Raw genomic sequence first — 7,790 nt, forward strand, 5'->3', positions numbered from 1 at the left:
TGATTTACCAAATTTGAAACACAATTCATCATGTTGTAGTGCTATTTGTCAAATATTTTCAGTTTCCTGCCTTCAGATAAATGGTAGGAGTGTACTTTTGGTCCCTTTTTGGTTGGGTGGGGCCATGTGATGAGTTCTAGCTAATGAGTATGAGTGGTGACGGAGTGGTGTGTGTCATTCTCAGACTGGAGCATATAATTACCGATACAAGATGTTTCAAAGATTTCTTTTCTTCTGCCATGGGTTCACCAGATAAAGTTGCAGTCTTTATGCTACTTTTATTATTTGTCTTTTAGATGTTTTTTTCCCAATAATTTATTAAATTTTGATGAATGTATGTATTTTTGCTGCATTTTTGTAAGGCCACCACTTCAATATGTCTTGGAAATATATATTTTTAAAATTTTTATTATTGAAGTACAGTTGAGGGGCACCTGGGTGGCTCAGTCAGTTAAGCGTCTGCCTTCGGCTCAGGTCATGATCCCAGGGTCCTGGGATCGAGCCCCATGTCAGGCTCTCTGCTCAGCAGACAGCCTGCTTCTCCCTCTCCCTGCCGCTCTGCCTACTTGTGCTCTCTCTCTATCTCTCTGTCAAATAAATAAATAAAATCTTTTTTAAAAATTGGCTAAAAAAAAAAGTATAGTTGACATATATTAGTTTCAGGTATACAACATAGTGATTTGGTAATTCTATACATTATGCAATGCTCATCACAATAAGTGTATTGGAAATAGATTTTTATAAATTCTTCATCATTCACTTATTCAGGAAACATCTGCTATGTATCAGGTACTCTTCTATGCTCTTGGGATAGATCAGTGAACAAACCTGACTATGACGTTCATCCTTTTGAAGCTTGCATTACAGAGTTGTAGAGATAGACAATAAATATGATATTCAAGTAAATTATATAGTATGTGGTAAGGTAATAAATGCCATGGAAAAGAGAAAATGTAAGGGAGAATGAGAAGTCTGGGATTGGGAGGAGGTGGTCAGGGTACGCCTCACCAGGGGAGTGAAGTATAAGCAAAGTCTTGAAGAAGGTGTAGGACTGAACGGGCAGATATCAGAGGCCAGGGCACTCCATGCTGGAGCAATGATTCTCAATGTCTTGGTGTCAGGACTCTTTGATACTTTTAAAATATGTTAAGGACCCCAAAGAGCTTTTGTTTTATTCTTGACCATTTAGATCCCATGAAAGGATCCTGAGGTCATCCTTTGATGGATGCTGGAGCAAAGGCTCTGAGGGAGGCCTGGTCTGTTGCAGGGACTTCAAGGATGCCGTTGTGACCAGAGAGAGGCCTAGGGGAGAGAGACAGGAAACTGTGACCAAGTTATATAGGGCCTTCTAGGATACTGTAAAACCTTAATCTGTACTCTGAGGGGCATGGGGATCACTTAAGAACTGTGAGCAGAAGAATGGCATGATCTGACAAGTTTTTAACAGGACATTGTGGTTGCTGTGTTCCAACTAGACTGGACAAAGCAAGAGAACAAGGCGAGAGACTTGTAAGAGGCTACTACAGTAATCCAGTGAGGGCATCCTCATTTGTCAGTTGGTTCTAAGTGCATCAGTAGACTCATCACGAGCTCCTTTAGTACTGTTGAAGTAATGCTCTTTCCCTTTGACTGATTCGCATTCAGTGTACTTTTCTCTTCCTTTCCTTCATAGCTGTATGTAAAGACATACAGCTTTTTTCCCTTAATTGCACATTTCCTTTAATTTTCTTGTTAAAAGGCAATACAGAAAAAAATATTTATTTTTATAGCTCCTTTTTAGCCAATATTTTCAATTCCCTACTCTTTTATCAGCAGGCTCATTTTTTCTAGCTCTTTTAAAAATTATAATACTTTGAAAGGCAATTATGAATCCTTTTGTTAACATTTTGTTAATCATCTTTCATTTATTCATTTAGCTCCATGTTTTTTGTTCGTTTTGTTCTTTTTATCAGACATATTTTTCTACAAGTGAGTCTCTTGCATTTTAAACTAGGTCTGTCTTTGACTTCAATTCTAATATGAATTTTTTTCCCAATACATCTTTTGGTATGTGAATTCATTATAAAATAAAAATAGAAGTTCCTCCTCTTTTGGTACTTAAAAAATCAAGTAAGTCTATCATCTGCTATGATTTAATTAGAATGTAGTCACTCCATTTCTCTGTATTTAAAAAATTCTTTCTAGTGTAATACTCATCCATTTTAAATGTCAATGTTATTTTGAAATATAATTTATTATGCCAAATTGTTTTCTATGCTTATTTCATCCACTAGATTGTAAACTCCTTGAAAAATAGGCTTCACTAATCTTCCTTTACCCACCACCTATTTATTTCCATAGCTCTTGTTGGCTCATAAAAATATAATCAATTATGGCATTTATTCATATAATTTCTCATTCATTTCTGGTTTCCATACTGAGGCACTTGAAAAAAATTTTTTTTAAAGTAATCTCTAGGCCCAGTGTGGGGCCTTGAACTCGCAACCCCAAGATCAAGGGTTGCTTGCTCCACTGACTGACCCAGCCAGGTGCCCCTGCACTTGAAAAAAATTTACAAAACCTATTAAAATTTTCTAAAACTTAATTTTTAAAACTCTTCTTCAAATTTAAGTGGAACTGAGTGGGGGTGGGAGTAGTATTGGGAGTTATTAATCCAGGAAAGGAATTTTGGTCTCTTTTCTATCTGTGGACCTTAATATTCTCTCAAAAATAGATGAAATATTTCAGTGCACTCATTAGCTTGAACTAATGATTATATGAGACCTTTTCCCTTGTGGGAAGAAAGAGTAAAAAAGTACAGATCAGTTTATTGAAGATGGCTAACAATTCTACAATTAAATTTAAAAATATATAAAAACTGCTTATTTCTAAGCAGTTTAAACTAACTCATATATAAAGTTCATCAAAGTATCACATCTAATTGATATCATCAATTTTACTGCATGTTTGATTTTGTAAATTTTTTTTTTGCAATTTCATATTCCTCCATTTTGTAGGCTAAGTAGAAAGTTTTATAATAACTTTTCTTCCTTCCTTCCTTCCTTCCTTCCTTCCTTTCTTTCGCTCAGACTGCATCCTCACCCTCTTGCTCTCCCAAAGGAAGAGAAGAACCAACCAGTATCAATGGTGAATGGCATTCGCAGAAGCAACATCAAGAACCAGCTTCACGCTCAGGAAAGAATGCTGTGCCTCCTCCTGGTAGTTTCCAGTGCTCTCTACACATTCAGAGAAACGTCTCTAGTAACAAACTGTAGAAATGATCCTTGAAAGTATGGTCTTTGAAATTTTTATTTTTGGTATTATGTGTCTCCTGAGTATACATGGGGCAATTGCTACACATGGAGGGTGTCCATGTAATTTACTGTCTGAATTGGGGCAGTTTGGAGAATTAAAAGGTGGCACTACCAATAATCACTTGAGGACAATGGGTGTGACCTGTGACTGTCCCCAGCACACCAGAATGTCTGGTCACCCTACAGTCAAGATTTTAGGGGAACACTTTTTCCCCCCAGGATTTTGTGTCCTAGAGAAGAAGGAATTTCTAGAATAGTATGGAAAAAAACCACTTTTATCTTTTCTCTGCCTCTTCTCTTATACCTTCCCAGGAGAGGAGGAGTGATTTTGCTGATTGATGAGTTTGGGAGAAGAAATGGAGTGTGTAATCTCCGAGTATAACTACTGACAAAGCAACCAATGTAATGCCTGATACTTCTAAAAATAAAGATTTCTCCAGATGCTTGTTGCAGAAGTTTCTGACATTATATAAAATAATATTTTTTTTTTGCTTGATAATTCTAATTTTAAATGTCCATATGGACTTTTGGAAAACTAAATTTGAGCACATCCCTCTCTTTACCACAGCTCCCTCTACTGTAAATCTTTTCATATGTTCAGGTAATATGTTCTTTAGGAAAGCTTTCCTATTTTTACACATCACCCAAAGATGCCTTCTCTGTTTCAGAGAATCCTCTGTTTATTTAAATTTAAATTGAACTCTTATCTTTTTGCATCCACTAGCTTTTTGATTTAGGTAATAAATCAGGTTTCATCTACTTTATTTTGTGTATTATTGAGTTACATTTATTAGTAATCTAACATTTTTTGAAAGATTTTATTTTTTTTAAGTAATCTCTATACCCAACGTGGGGCTCAAACTTACAACTCCAAGATCAAGAGTCACATGCCCCACTGCCTGAGCCAGCCAAGCACCCCATATTATTAATCTAAATTTTTTTTAAGATTTTTTTTTTATTTATTTGAGAGAGAGAGTGAGCGAGCGAGCAAGAGAGAGAGAACACCAGCGGGGGGGAAGAGCAAAGAGAAAGGGAGAAGCAGACGCCTCACTGAGAAGGGAGCCCGACCCGGGGACTCCGGGATCACAACCCGAGCCAGGCAGACGCTTAACTGACTGAGCCACCCAGGCGCCCTTTTAATCTAAATTTTAAAATTTAACCCAAATTGTACAGACCAAGTTGGGACGATTTCTTTTTCTTTTTTTGAAGACTTCCCTGCAAAAGAGGACAGCTTAAGTTTGTTACTTTTGAGCACTCTATAGATCTTTCTATGATACTGAATCTTTAATGTTAAAGACAGAATCAAAAGATACTAGAGCAAAACTAAATATTAACAAATACCTATTTTTCAATTGCTTGCAAAAATGAGAATGGTTTAATAAATAATCATGAAAGATGCAGTACTATTCCAAATATAATATATATTTTAGATTAGGAAACATCTACGATTGTTTACCACTATATTACGCCCCTCTCTTAAATCTCTCAAAACCAACCTTGCTGTTATTTCAGGACTAAAAGACACCAAGCTCCATGTACCTGACTATTTACTAGGACTCTGAATTGAGTGTCGGTCTCTTCCTTTAGCTCTTTAGGAATAAATTCAGTTGAGTACCCTGAAGTTGAGAGGTCTGTACCATTCAGACATTCCTTCTCCAGAAGGGATCCTCCCTCCAACCCAGCTGAAGGAGCTTGAGCGAGAGATATAAAGAGGTCACAGGGAGACTGCACTCGAGTCTGAGGAACAATACTGCCTTCACTCAGTGGACTTCCTTATTAATCCCTTCATATTTTGAGGCCAGTCAACATCTAACTGCCTCAGCAAGCTGCCTTTTCTTGGTGTTCATCTTCCACAGCTCATCATCTTCCTTAAATACTGTGGTCCCTCATCTTTAGGTACACTGTACTGTCCTCCCAATTCTCTCATGACTTTTGTTTTTCTGTTGTTGAATATTTTCTCTCCTTTGATTTTGAGGTGATCCTCAAAATTCTGTCTTCAGGTCTCATCTCTTTTCTGTAGATATTTCCCTCCTTTGTGTCAACCACCACCTCAACACAGAAGAATCCCAATTCTACACCTCTGGAAAAATTCCTAACTGCCTGCTAGATGTCACCACCTTGAGATCTCTACATCTCAAAAAGCAATGTCTGTTACCATTTGTAAGTGCTTTTTGTCTTCCTCTGTATCTTTCCTCTTGCCATTCCCTCTATCTGGAGTCTCTCTGCAATTTCAGCCTGTTCAAATTCTGCTGGTAAGTTAAGCCTTAAATATCATCTCCAGCTCAAAGCTTATCCAGATTTTCTTTCTTTCTTTTTTTTAAGCTTTTATTTATTTATTTATTTATATTTATTTATTTTTTAAAAGATTTTCTTTATTTGACAGAGAGAGACAAAGCAAGAGAGGGAACACAAGCAGAGGGAGTGTGAGAGGGAGAAGCAGGCTTCCCACTGAGCAGGGAGCCTGATGCAGGGCTCGATCCCAGGACCCTGGGATCATGACCTGAGCCGAAGGCAGATGCCCAACGCCTGAGCCACCCAGCAGCCCCTATTTATTTTAGAGAGAGAGAGCATGTGTGGTGAGGGCAGAGTGGGGAGAGAGAGAGGGACAAGCAGACTCCGCACTGATCATGGAGCCTGATGTGGGGCTCAATCCTAAGACCCTGAGATCAGGACCTGAGTTGAAACCAAGAATCAGATGCTTAACTGACTGCGCCACCCAGGTGTCCCTTATACAGAGTTCCTTAACCACATTTGATGTCTTCATGTTTTAAACTCACATGGCATTCCAGGTATATCTAACTTACAGAACTGGTTTTATTCCACATAATTTGTAGGTTATTTATATAATCATCTTATCCTTATACTATAGTTCATAAATTACTCCTACTATATACTCTATACATGTTAAGCAAATGTAGCTTTTCCCCCCTCTGTGACTGAGCTGATTATCCTCACAAACCACCACCTGCCTGGTATGAATAAAGCACAGAAGTAAATGGCATATGTGACGTGACATTGTTTTTCTAAAGAAATGTATGATGAGTAGGGCTATGCACATATTTTTCCTGATTTCATCCACCAGTGAGGATAAATGTTTCACATGTGAAATAATACAGCCAACCCCAGTGCTCTGAGATCCCTCATGTGGATGATCAACATTTCACTCTGATTACCCTCTCCAATTTTTACCTTGTGGACTCCTAGAGGAAGGGAGAAGAAAGATTCTCATTTAATCAGCACTTCACATCCCTTCTGCTCAAGCATCACCTGCTTTTACTTTGTGACCTATTGTCACAGTTTGCTCAAGGGTATGGTCCCTGCCCTTTCCTGTGTGGCCACCAGTCTATCCAGACCACTACATACTGATCCTTTTCTCTCTCCCCTGGTAGGTGAGAAGCTTGTCTGAATTCCACAGGAGAACTGTAGGTTCCTACAGCAGTAGAAAACAGTACTTTTTAGTAAGGGATGGGGGGGCTAGGTAGGGAGAGACAGCTTGGAGGTTTACGGGATCAGGCTCACAGAAATCCCAATAATGTGGAGGTATAAGGAAACCAGAAATAGGGGAACACACCAGACCACTCTGACCTAGTTGTCGGGGGGGGGGGGGCAGGTGTCTTTTTTATGATAGTCACCTGTGACCAACAAAGAATAACCAGACCCTAAAAAGAAGTAAGCCATTAAAGATGTCATCACTAGTCCTACTCAAGCCAAGACATCACAAGAATGACAAGTCCACAAGCTCCCTGGCCAGTTCTAAATAAAAGACTGTCAGTGGAGGCCCATGTTGGCAACCCTGTCTGGATCCCTCTCAGTCCTGAGAGCTTTTTCTGTGTCCTTGCTTAATAAAACTCTATTGCTTTACTCACTCTCCTTTGTCCACGAGATTCATTCTTTAACTCCGTGAGACAAGAACCTCACTCTCCCACCCTACTTTCTTCTATCTCACAGCTCTCATTTCCAGAGAGCTCCTGAAGGAAGGAGCCAAGGAGAGCTCAGGAGATGGCCAAGCCCAATCTCACACAGTCCTTGTACCTGTTCCCTCCAATCTTTGGATTCTGGAGCTCAATCTATCTACCCCTCAAGACTATTATACCTTCTGGGGCGCATGGCTGGTTCAGTCAGAAGAGCATTAGACTCTTGTTTTCAGGTCTTGAGTTCAAAACCCATGTTGGCCTAGCACTTACAGAAAGAAAGAAAAGAAAAGAAAGAAAGAAAGAAAGAAAGAAAGAAAGAAAGAAGAAAGAAGAAAGAAAGAAAAGAAGGAAGGAAGGAAGAAAGGAAGAAAGGAAGAAAAGGAGGGAGGGAGGGAAGGAAGGAAGGAAGGAAGGAAGGAGGGAGGGAGGGAGGGAGGGAAGGAAGGAGGGAGGGAGGGAGGGAGGGAAGGAAGGAAGGAAGAAAAAGGAAAGAAGGAAGGAAGGAAGAGAGAAAGAAAGAAAGAAAGAAAGAAAGAAAGAAAGAAAGAAAGAAAGAAAGAAAGAAAGAAAGAAAAAAGACTAC

At 39.0% G+C, this 7,790-nt stretch overlaps 1 non-coding gene across 1 annotated transcript; it reads right to left on the reverse strand.

Moving 5' to 3' along the window:
- Positions 1-3,063: 3,063 nt before the first annotated feature.
- Positions 3,064-3,279, reverse strand: LOC123326455. The gene has a single exon (XR_006541111.1). It is a non-coding gene; the product is annotated as a small nucleolar RNA U3 (small nucleolar RNA).
- Between the last annotated feature and the right edge of the window lie 4,511 nt (positions 3,280-7,790).

The sequence above is a fragment of the Neomonachus schauinslandi genome, chromosome 12, assembly GCF_002201575.2.
Source record: "Neomonachus schauinslandi chromosome 12, ASM220157v2, whole genome shotgun sequence".
In the NCBI taxonomy this organism is placed as follows: Eukaryota; Metazoa; Chordata; class Mammalia; order Carnivora; family Phocidae; genus Neomonachus; species Neomonachus schauinslandi.